Source organism: Trichosurus vulpecula, chromosome 4, assembly GCF_011100635.1.
Source record: "Trichosurus vulpecula isolate mTriVul1 chromosome 4, mTriVul1.pri, whole genome shotgun sequence".
Classification (NCBI taxonomy): Eukaryota; Metazoa; Chordata; class Mammalia; order Diprotodontia; family Phalangeridae; genus Trichosurus; species Trichosurus vulpecula.
The window spans coordinates 395,816,198-395,828,454 of record NC_050576.1 but is presented as its reverse complement, the minus strand read 5'-3'; the positions used below and the strand labels follow the sequence as shown (position 1 = coordinate 395,828,454).

At 37.6% G+C, this 12,257-nt stretch overlaps 1 pseudogene; it reads left to right on the top strand.

The window, feature by feature from the left end:
* LOC118847312 overlaps positions 1-7,765 on the top strand; it is a 26,519-nt pseudogene extending 18,754 nt beyond the window's left edge.
* Positions 7,766-12,257: the final 4,492 nt, after the last annotated feature.

Sequence of the window (12,257 nt, the reverse complement as noted above, 5' to 3'; positions counted from 1 at the left end):
AGGAAATTCTTAATAATGTAATTTGTCATACCAGTTTTGATATTATGAAGCAAAATCCCATGGTAAACTATACTACCATTCCTACAGTCTTGATGGACCACTTCATTTCCCCATTCATTTGGGGTGTCAGGGTGGGCAGAGGTGGGAAGAGGCAATCAGGGCTAAGTGATTTGCCAGGGTCACAAAGCTAGTGTCTGAGGCCAGATTTAACCATTTATCAATTGGAGAATGACTTGTATGCTTATAAATTTGACTCAATTCTCTCTCTATTTGAGAAATGATGCCTTTATCAGAGAAACTTGCTGTAAAATTTTTTCTAAGTTGTGATTACTGTGTATTTCCTTCCATCCTATTTTCCCTGTTTATTCTTCTTTCTGTCTCTCTTTTTATCCTCTCCAGCCTCAAAAGTGCTTTGCTACTGACTACTACCTACCCAAATCCACCCTCCCTTCTATCTATCAGCTCCTCCCCCTTCTCTTATCCTCTTCCATTCCTACTTTCCTATATGGTGAGATAGATTTCTGTGCCCAATTAAGTGAGTGTTATTCCCTCTTTGAGCCAATTCTGATGAGAGTAAGGTTCAAGTACTCACACTCCTATATCCCCTATCTTCTCCCCCACTGTAAAAGCTTTTTTCATGCCTCTTTCATGTGAGATAATTCACCATATTCTACCTCTCCCTTCCCCCTTTTCCCAGTGCATTCCCCTCTCTCACTCCTTAATTTTATTTTTTTAGGTATCATCCTTTGATATTGCAGCAACAATCTGCTAGCACCTACTGTGGCTGTGCAAAACTAACAACAACCTGCACACAGAAGCCTGCTAACATAGGTTCTTTGATCTGCCTTATTAAGGAAAGCAATGTTAAGGGGTTAACAATCTCACTTTAATCACACACACACAAATATAACTCAGTTCAAGAGGAAAAGCCAGCACCCTGAACCTCTGAGCAAATACAAACAAATTACAAACATACATTATATAAACAGACTAAATCACAATTCATAGTTACCAGGAAAGCATCAACATCTGGGTTTACAAGCCGGGGGGCTCTTAAAATGGCTTCCCAGAGTCCCACGCCACTCTTCCAGTGACTGAGAGCCCCAAGGGAGAATGCCAACCTCTGGGTTTATATATCTTGTTCAGAGTCAAAGGGCATCACAATGTACGACTCAAACCCACGTGACCTAAAAGCCTCTGGTGTCACAAACATATCACTCAAACCCATGGAAACCAAGTTTTCCCTTGAGGCAAGGAGGTCATCAAAGACTCCTAATTTAATCAAAGAAACAAAGGTTGGACTCATCAAGGGCACTTGATTAAATAAGTGCTCCAAAAGAGAAAACATTTAAAAAGTCCCACCTTAATATTACAGATATTCAATTCACATCTACACCTTCTGTCCATGAATTACTCCTTATAACTCCCCTAATAATGATGAAATTTTATGAGTTAAAAGTATCATCTTTCCATGTAAGAATATAAAAAGTTTAATTTAATTGAATCCCTTATGATTTCTCTTTCTTGTTTACATTTTTATACTTTTCTTGAGTCATCTATTTGAATGTCAAATTTTCTATTCAGCTCTGGTCTCATCAGGAATACATGTAAGTCCTCTATTTCATTGAATATCCATTTTTCCACCAAAGGATTATATATGCTGGGTAAGTGATTCTTGGTGATAATTCTAGCTCCTTTGACCTGAGAAAGATGATATTCCAAGCCCTTGAATCCTCTAATACAGAAGTTTCTAAGTATTGTGTTATTTTGACTGTAGCTCCATGATATTTGAATTGTTTCTTTCTGAGTGCTTACAATATTTTCACCTTGAACTAGGAGCTCTGGCATTTGGCTAAAATATTAGGAATTTTCATTTTGGGGTCTATTTCAAGAGGTGATCAGTGGATACTTTTAATTTCTATTTTCCTTTCTGGTTCTAGAATATCAGGGAAGTTTTCCTTGATATTTTCTTGAAATATAATGTTTTTCAGGTAGTCCAATCAGTCTCTTCTCAATCTATTTACCAGGTCAGTTGTTTTTCCGAAGAGATATTTAACCTTTTCTTCTATTTTTCTTATTTTGACTTTGTTTCATTGTTTCTTAATATCCTCTAGAGTCATTAGCTTCCATTTGCCCAATTCTAAATTTTAAGGAATTATTTTCTTCAGTGAGCTTCTGTACCTCCTTTTCCAAGATGTTGACTCTTTTCTCATAATATCCTTGCATCACTCTTATTTCATTTCCCAATTATCTTCTACCTTTGTTATTTTATTTTTTAAATCCTTTTTGAGTCCCTCTAGGAATTCTTTTTGGGCCTGATACTAATTCACATTTTTCTTTGAGGCTTTGGATATATCAGTTTTGACTTTGTTATCATCTTCCGAGTTCTGATCTTCCCTCTCATTACAGTAAATTTCTGTGCTCAGGTCCTTCGTTGTTGTTGTTTGTTTGCTCATTTTCTAGTATATTTTGTAGCTTTAAATTTATGTTAAAGTTGGATTCTTCTCCTGGGGTGGAAGAGGGCACTTTCTGAAGCTTCAGGTTTTTCTTGCTACTTTTTTCAAAGCTAGTTCTGGGAGTCTGTAAGTTTTTAGTTCTTCCAAGATGGTATGATCTAAGGAGATGTGTGTTTACTACTCTCCTGGCCTATGCTCTGGTCTTCGAGTGATCATAAGCACTCTTTTCTGCCCTGGAACTGTGGCCATCCTCCCTGCTCCCCTGTACTTTCAAGTTCTGGTGTGCTAGACCTGAGACTGTGACCCAGGTCTGCAGCCTGGTTCTGTGTATATGCAGTGCAACAAAGTCCTGTACTCAGAGCAAGCAGAGAGAACCTATACTCTCTTTCTGACCAGTTGGCCAAGCCCCTTGTCATCTAGGTGCTAAGAGCTCCAGAAGCCACTGCTGGTGATTCAGTTGTCCCCAAGGCCTGCTGCTCTCTTGCCTGGTTATTGTGTTGAACTATGTTCCATTCTCACCTTGGTGCAAAGAATCTTTCCCCCTTATCTTCTAAGTTGTCTTGGGCTGGAAAATTATTTCACCCCTTCCTTTCATTGGTTTTGCCACTTCAGAATTCATTCTGAGGAGTTATTTTAAATTTGTTTGGAGGGGAATTTGAGAGAGCTCCAGAGAGTCCCTAACTTTTCTCTGACATCCTGGTTCTGCCCCCTTCAAATTCTTTAAAACTTTAAAAAATTACTTTAAACTTTCTTTTACTTTTAGGTTTTGAGTTCCAGAATATCCCCTTTCCCTGTCTTCCCTACTCTTCCCACTAAGAAGGTAAACAATATGATACTGATTATCCATGTGAAATCAGGCAAAACATTTTCCCATATTAGCCATATATCACAAAAAAAATAATAAAGAAAGTGAGAAAATTATAATTCAATTTGCACTCAGAGTTCATCAACTCCCTCTCAGGAGGCGGATAGCATTTTTTCATCATGAATCCCTTGGAATTTTCTTGGATCATTGTATTGATCAGAATAGCCAAGTCTTTCACATTTGATCATGATTACAACATTGTTGTTATGGTACTTCTCATTTCATTTCACTTCATTTCATATAGGTCCTATGATTTTTTTCTGAAATGAACCCCAATATCTCTTGCATCTTCTTTCCAGTCACCAACCTACTTGTAGCCTTCTTCGTATTGGTCTCCATATCCTATCAAGTCTCTTACACCTCTAATCAGTCATTGACTCACCTGCCAAAGTCATAATTCTGCTATTTAATAAACATATGTTGCTCCTTAGAGCCTCAGGATAAAATATAATTTTCTTAGTTTACTTTTTCAAGTCCTTTTCAGTCTGGATCCAACCCACCTTTACAGTCGCATTATACATGTCTTCCCTTTATAGACCAGTATGGTTTCAGAACCTCTGTCATTTCACTACTTCTCATGCATTGTACTCTTCTTGACTCTACTTTTTGTATGGACAATACCACACAGCAATACACAGCAATACCACTCCTAAGACTATATCCCAGAGAGATAAAAAACAAAAAGGAAAAGGACCCATATATACAAATACCTTTATAGCATCTCCTTTTGTGGTTGCAAAGAATTGGAAATTGAGAGGATATCCATTAATTGGAGACCAGCTGAACAAGTTGTGGTATATGATTATGATGGAATAATATTTAAATACTACAGTATTGTACTACAATAAGTAATGAGCAGGATGCTTTTAGAAAAACCTGGGAAGACTAATATTACTGATACAAAGTGAAGTGAGCAGAACCAGGAGAACACTGTACACAGTAACAGGAATATTGTACTGTGCTCAGCTGCAAATGACTTAGCTATTGTCAGCAATACAATGATCCAAGACAATCCCAAAGGGCTTGTGGTGAAAAACACTATCCACCTCCAGAGAAAGAACTGATCAAGTTTGAATGCTGATCATAGCTAATTTTATATTTTTATTATAAATATTACATAATATAGATAAATATATTCATATATTTTATTATTATATATTTATATGTATTTATGTAAGAATAAATATATATAAATATTATATAATATTTATTATGCTTTCTTCATTTTTCTTGGCTTTTTTCTGTGTTTTCTTTTGCAACATGGCTAATCTGGAAAGATGTTTTTCATGACTGCATACATATGACCAAATCAAATTGCTTCCCTTTACAAGGAGGAGGGATGGAAGGGAAGGAAATAATCTTTTTTTAAAAAATGTTCAAAATTCTTTCTATATGTAATTGAAAAAATTAAAGGAATTTTTAAAAGAATTTGAAGCCCAGGAAGAAATATTTAGAAGAGAAAGAACCCAAGAGTAAAAAAAAGAATAACAGAAAAATAGAAAGAGCAAGAGAAGCAAATGAAAAAATAAACAGAAAAAAACTACATCACGATTACAGTGAGAAACAGGACTCCTTCTGTCTACAACAGGAATAGAATGAGAGAGACAAGATATTCTGAGATAATAGCATCTATGGCTCAGAAGAATAACATGAAAAATTGGTACAGATATTTTGAACCCATAAACAGGACCCTGACCAGGAGCATTCAGGCAATCTCAAAGCTGAAGAAAAAGGTTAAAGTTGAGAACTGGAATAAGTGATTAATGGATATTAGAAGATGAAGGAAAGAATTCTCTGTCTAGACTGCTGCTATAAGAAATGTTGTTATTTTGACTATTGTAAATACACAAAATAAAAATAAAGGACATATGAAGAAAGATACTAACTGCATCCAGAGAAAGATCTGACAAATAGAAATATGTATACAAATGTGTGTGTGTGTGCGTGCGTGTGTGTGTGTGTGCATGCGCGCTTGTATAATATACCTATTTCTGTCTAATGCTAGCCATCTCTATGGTGGGGATGGGGGAGGAAAGAAAAAGGGGAAAAAAGAAATTATATGACAACTTTGTTACATATTTGGAGGGAATAGCAAGTTGTACATAGTAGATTTGCAGTTTAATGTTCAATCATCTTTTTCATTGTAGTGTTACAGAAATGCTTGTTTTGTTCTGTGAATTAAAACTAAATTCTTTTAAAGAGAAATGTTGGTGGGGAGTGGCACAAGTTAAGAAAAAGTTTAATTCTAGACCTTAGGCATATTACCTAGAGAGGACAAAAAGAAATCTCAGATTCACAGGAGATTCATGAGAGTACTAAAATCCAGTTATCCAAGAGGAAATGCATCATCACATTTTTTAACAAAATTAGGCACTGTGTTTGAAAACCAAAATGATTACCAGGAAAACTTCTCAAAAAAGAAAATTTGTCTTAGGTACCCCCAGGCTCCCTATTCTACCCAATTATGCCCCCAATTAGGGCCCATTCACATCTTCATGGTGACAATACTGTCAAGATGTTGTAATAGTAATTAAGGTGGGACTTTTTGCTGTTCTTCTCTTAAGTGCCTTTAATGATTCTGGCCTTTGTTTGAATGGGGCAGATAAAGTGGGATCTTTTTGTCTTGGAGTATTCCTCAGCACTGAGACAACTGGGAGTCATTGATTTGGATATGATGTAATACTGGGGATGGAGAACTTTCCCACACCCAGCCTGGGTGAGGTCAGAGCCCTCAGGGCTCTGAACAGTATATAATTGAGGAGAGCTTGGCATTTGATTTTTGGGGCAAACTCATGGAAGGAGTATTGGGACTCTGAGTTAGCTGCAAACTGCCCCCCAGCTTTGCAACCCAGATTTTGGTTCTCCTCTGGTAACTATGAATTGTGATTTGAATCAGACATGGTCTGTCTGTTGATGATTGTAATTTCTGTCTGTATTTGCCTTGAAGTTCAGGAGGCTGATTTTTTCCCCTTGAACTGTGAATGATATTTGTATGTTTGAGATATTTGTATGTTTGATTAAACTGAGATTGTTAACCCCTTAAAGTTACTTTCCTTAGTAAAGCAGATCAAAGAGCTGTGTTGGCAGCTTTCTGTGTGCTGTTTGATGGCGGGTCTTACACCCCTAAAGCAGCTGCTAGCAGATTGTTGCTACAGATGTTTCTCTCTTCCCTTCCCTCAAAAATTGCTCATCAGAAGAGACAAGAAACTCATTTACACAAAAGTTATAAACAAATGATGACAAGTTAACATGGTACCACCCACTGAGTAATATTTTAACCAGAATGAAAAGAGTGAAGGTCTAATGAAAGGATCCCCAACAATGAGAGAAATATTTAGAGGACACAAGGGTATTTTTAGAGTACCTCAAATTATATCTCATGATAATGTACAACTTGCACAAACAATCACTTTGCTTACCTTTCTGCATTAAATATATCCCAGCTTTATCTACACAAGCAGTAACAATATAGTTAATGCTTTTATTCTGAACAATTGCACCATGCCATGAAATGTTTAAAATAAATATTTATTTAATTAAATATTTCCCAGTTACATATAAAAAATAACATTCATTTTGTTAAAATTCTGAGTACCAAACTCTCTCCTTCCTGCCCCTCAATATATTTTGGAAATACCCTGTTACAGAACTAAAGCCCAACAAGTAGGCTGTGCCCTGAGGTTGGCATAACAACAATTCTTTGCACTCCAGATGATCTCATTCTCTGGCAAAGTGTATTGCACCAGGTGTTCACTTCCCCCATTTCCCAGGAACCTGAAACCCAACATCCACCACCTCTCTGACATGCTTACAATCCCTGTTTCTTGTACGGTACTCCTGTTCCTGTTACAGAACTCTGGTTCTGTACCCCAGAGAGTAATCACAACCCCCAAGACTTGGGACAATTTAACTCAAGATCTAAAAATGATTATGTCCAGCCCACTTATGTATATAAACATTGCCTGTACACCAATATGTTAAGCCCTCCTTCTCAGGAGGGGAGGCTTCCTTGCATGCAAGTCATTTTCCTCACTCTGAAATAAATTATACCACTACTTTATGTCCTAATACATGCACTTCTAGACTGTTCTGTTTGGCTCTGGCTATTCCCTCATGAGAAACCAGTACAGTCTGGACTGTATTCAAAATTCTGTTGGCACAAGAAATATAAATCAAAAAAAGTTTGTTGCAATCTGTATTCAGAGTTCATTGGTTCTCTCTCTCTGGAGGTATATACTGATGGGGACCATAACTCCCCCAGCCCAAAGACCCCATCTCTGGCAATAACTCATGAGTGGGCCCCAGTGAGGCAAACTATTTCTCTCTGTTACAAGCTGACCTCTATAGAATTTCCCTTGTATGAACAGGACTGTCTTGTACCAGCAGAATTCTACAGCGTTTGATTCACTTCACTTCAGATATGCAGGCACAAGGATGCCAGTGATTGTGAGGCCTGTCAAAATTTGACTGATCATTTTAAGCTGCATTGTGTCTAACTCACAAGAGAGGAAATTCTGAAAAATCTAATCCATTAGTATATTCATTACATATATCATATCAATTATCATAAAAATCAAAATTCCCTTCACATTATATTATTCCCTCTTTGAGCTAGTTCTGGTGAAAGTAAAGTTTCAGCTTTGCCGACCACCACCACCACCCATCTTCCCCTACATTATAATAGCTCTTTCATGTATCTTTTACATGAGATAATTTACCACATTCTATCTCCCCCTTTCTTCTTCTTCCACAGCAATATTCGCTCTCAGCCCTTTATTGGGGGGGGGGGGCGGGGACAGGGGAAAATAAAGTCACCTTATATCCACATCTTGGATCTACGTGTATTCCTTCTAATTTAACATTATTGAATCTCTTATTTTATTACAATATATACCTATATTCACTCCTCTTTATTTCTTTTTCACCTTTTTATGTTTCCCTTGAGTCTTGTATTTAGAAATCATTTTTTGTAAATTTAGCTCTGTCCTTTAAATTAGGAATAGTCAAAAGTCCTCTTTTTTCTTAAATGTGCATTTTTCCCCCTGAAAGATTATGTTCATTTTTGCTGGGTAGGTGATTCTTGGTTGTAACTCCTTTGCCTTCTGTTATATCATATTCCAAGTCCTCTGGTTCTTTAATGTGAAAGCTGCCAAATCCTGTGTAGTCCTGAATGTAGCTCCATGATATCTGTACTGGGTTTTTTTTTGGCTGCTTAATAGTATTTTCTCCTTGATCTGTGAGTTTTGTAATTTGGCTATGATGTTCCTGGGAGTTTTCATTTTAGGATCTCTTTCAGGTAGTGATTAGTGAATTCTTTCAATTTCTATTTTGACCCCTGGTTCTAGTATGTCAGGTCAGTATTCCTTGATAATTTCTTGAAAGATATTGTACTGGTTTTTATTATTATTATTATGGCTTTGAATTTGTTTCATAATTTTAAAATTAACTCTCCTGGGTCTGTTTTCTTGGTGAGTTGTTTTTCCAATGAGAAACTTCACATTTTCATCATTTTTTACATTTTTTAATTTTGTTTTATCTTACCTTGATGTCTCATGGAGTCATTAGCTTCCACTTGCTCAATTCTAATTTTTAATTAATTAATTAATTTTCCTTTCTATTTCATTTCAATAAGATTTTGAGTTCTAAAGTTTCTCCCCATCTCTCCCCTGTCCCCTACCCCAAGATGGCATGCATTCTGATTATCCCTGTCCCCCAGTCTGCCCTCTCTTCTACCACCGCACCCCATTATCCCCTTACCCCTTACTTTCTTGTAGGGCAAGACAGATTTCTATACCCCATTGCCTGTATATCTTATTTCCCAGTTGCAGGTAAAAACAATTTTTAACATTTGTTTTGAAAACTTTTGGTTCCAGATTCTCTCCTTTCTTCCCTCCCCTCTCACCCTCATTGAAAAAGCAAGCAATTCAATATAGGTTATACATGTGTAGTTATACAAAACATTTCCATAATAGTCACATTGAGAGACTATATTTCCCTCCATCCTATCCAACCCACCTCCCATTTGTTCTGTTTTCTCTTTTGACCCTGTCCCTTTTCAAAAGTGTTTGCTTCTGACTACCACCTCCTCCAATCTGCCCTCCCTACTATCAACCCCCCCCCTTATCCTCTTCCCCCCTGCTTTCTTGTAGGGTAAGGTATACAATTGAGTGTGTATGTTATTCCCACTTTAAGTCACTCTCCGATGAGAGTAAGGTTGACTCATTCCCTTTTACCTCCCCCCTCTTCCCCTCCATTGTAACAGCTTTTTCTTGCCTCTTTTACATGAGATAATGTACCCTATTCTATCTCTCCCATTCTCCTCCCAATAAATTTCTTACCTCTTAATTTTATTTTTTAGACACCATCCCTTCATATTCAATGCACCCTGTGCCCTCTGTCTATATATACATACACACACATTACATATATATACACACACACAGACATACATACATACATAAGTGTGTGGGTGTGTGTATTCCTTCCCTCCAACTACCCTAATACTGAGAAAGGTCTCATGAGTTACAAATATCATCTTTCCACATAGGAATGTAAACAGTTCAACTTTAATAAGTCCCTTATGACTTTTCTTTCCTGTTTACCTTTTCATGCTTCTCTTGACTCTTGTATTTGAAAGTCAAATTTCTGTTCAGCTGTGGTCTTTTCATCAACAATGCTTGGAAGTCCTCTATTTCACTGAATATCCATTTTTCCCCTGAAGTATTATACTCATTTTTGCTGGGTAGGTAATTCTTGGTTTTAATCCTAGCTCCTTTGACCTCCAGAATGTCATATTCCAAGCCCTTTGATCCCTTAATGTAGAAGCTGCCGCATCTTGTGTTATCCTGATTGTGTTTTCACAATACTCAAATTGTTTCTTTCTGGCTGCTTGCAATATTTTCTCCTTGACCTGGGAGCTCTGGAATTTGGCTACAATATTCCTAGGAGTTTTCCTTTTGAGATCTGTTTCAAGAGGCAATTGCTGGATTCTTTCAATTTTCATTTTACCCTCTGGTTCTAGAAACATTAGGGCAATTTTTCTTGAAAGTTTTTTGAAAGACAATGTCTAGGCTTTTTTTTGATCATGGCTTTCAGGTACTCCAATAATTTTTAAATGATCCAGGAGAAACTATTTTCTAGTCAGTGGTTTTTCCTATGAGGTATTTCACATTGTCTTCTATTTTTTTCATTCTTCTGGTTCTATTTTATAATTTCTTGATTTCTCATAAAGTCATTAGAATGTGTTCCATTCTAAATTTTAAGGAATTATTTTCTTCAGTGAGTTTTTGGATCTCCTTTTCCAATTTGCCAGTTCTGCTTTCTAAGGCATTCTTCTCCTCATTGGCTTTTTGGACCTCTATTGGTTTAGTCTATTTTTAAGGTGTTATTTTCTTTTTTCTTTTTTTTTTGGAGGGGGGAAGGCACGGCAATTGGAGTTAAGTGACGTGCCCAAGGTCACGCAACTAGTAAATGTGTCAAATGTCTGAGGCCAGATTTGAACTCAGATCCTCCTGATTCCAGGGCAGGTGCTGTACTCACTGCACCACCTAGCTGCCCCTGAGGTATTATTTTCTTCAGTATTTTGGGGGTTCTCCTTTAGCAAGTTGTTGACTTGTTTTGCATGATTTTCTTGCATCACTCTCATTTGTCTTCCCAATTTTTCCTCTACTTCTCTTATTTGATTTTCAAACTCCTTTTTGAGTACATCCATGGCCTGTGACCAATTCATATTTTTCTTGGAGGCTTTGGATGTAGGAGCTTTGACTTTGTTGTCTTCTTCTGGTTGTATGTTTTGATCTTTGTTATGAAAGTAAGATTCTACGGTCTGATTTTTTTACACTATCTACTAATTTTTCAAGCCAACTACTTGACTTTTGAGCTCTTTGTCAAGGTGTGACTCTGCTTCCAGAGTGGGGAGTGCTCTGTCCCAAGTTTCAGGGGTTTTGCATAGCTGTTGTTAGAGATACTTCTAGGCATCTATAGATTTTCAGTTCTTCTAAGGTGGTATGATCAAAGGAAAGGTGTTTACTCTTCTCCTGGCCTATGCTCTTGTCTTTGAGTGATTACAAACACTCTTTTCTGCCTTGGAACTGTGAAGAGTATTCCCTCCCCACCACTGCCACAAGCTCCACCATGCCAGCACTCCTCCTCACCCCACAATCACCACCTCAAACTGCGACCCAGATCCAAGCAGGGAAAAGCAAGAAAATCCTGATTCAACACCAGCAAAGAGATCCCTGTAATCCCCTTCTGATCAGCCACTTGATCCCCTCACAATCTGTGGGGCTTCACCCCTGGAAGCAGCCACCATTCCTGCTGCCACCATTACCACCACTGCCCCAGGGCTGGGGCTGGATTGTTCTCTTCTCTCACCCAGGTCTGACAGAGTTTCCCCACTGACCTACTTTGTCTTTGGGGTTTGTGGATTGAGAAGTCTGGAAACTGCCACAGCTGTTAGTGATTCAATCCCCTGAGGCCTGCTTTAGTCAGGTCTGTGTCTGTGCAGCCCATGCTGGAGTATACTCCACTCCCAGCCCAGTATGATAGACCCTTCCTGTCAATCTTCCAGGTTGTCTTGGGCTGGAGATTTGTTTCACTCTGTCATTTTGTGGGTTCTGTAGCTCTAGAATTTGTTTATAGTCATTTTTTACAGGTATTTGGAGGGGTTTGGGGGAGAGCTCAAGCAAGTCCTTGCTTTTACTCTGCCATCTTGGCTCTACCCGCAATTCTAATTTTTAAGGAATTATTTTCTTCAGTGAGCTTTTGTACTTCCTTTTCCATTTTGCCAACTCTTTTTGGGAGTTGTTTTCTTCAGTGAATTTTTGGATATCTTTTTCCATGATGTTGCCTCTTTTTTCATGTTTCTTTTCCACTACTCTCATTTCTTTTCCCAATTTTTCTTCTAATTCTCTAGTTTGCTTTTTTTTAATCCTTTC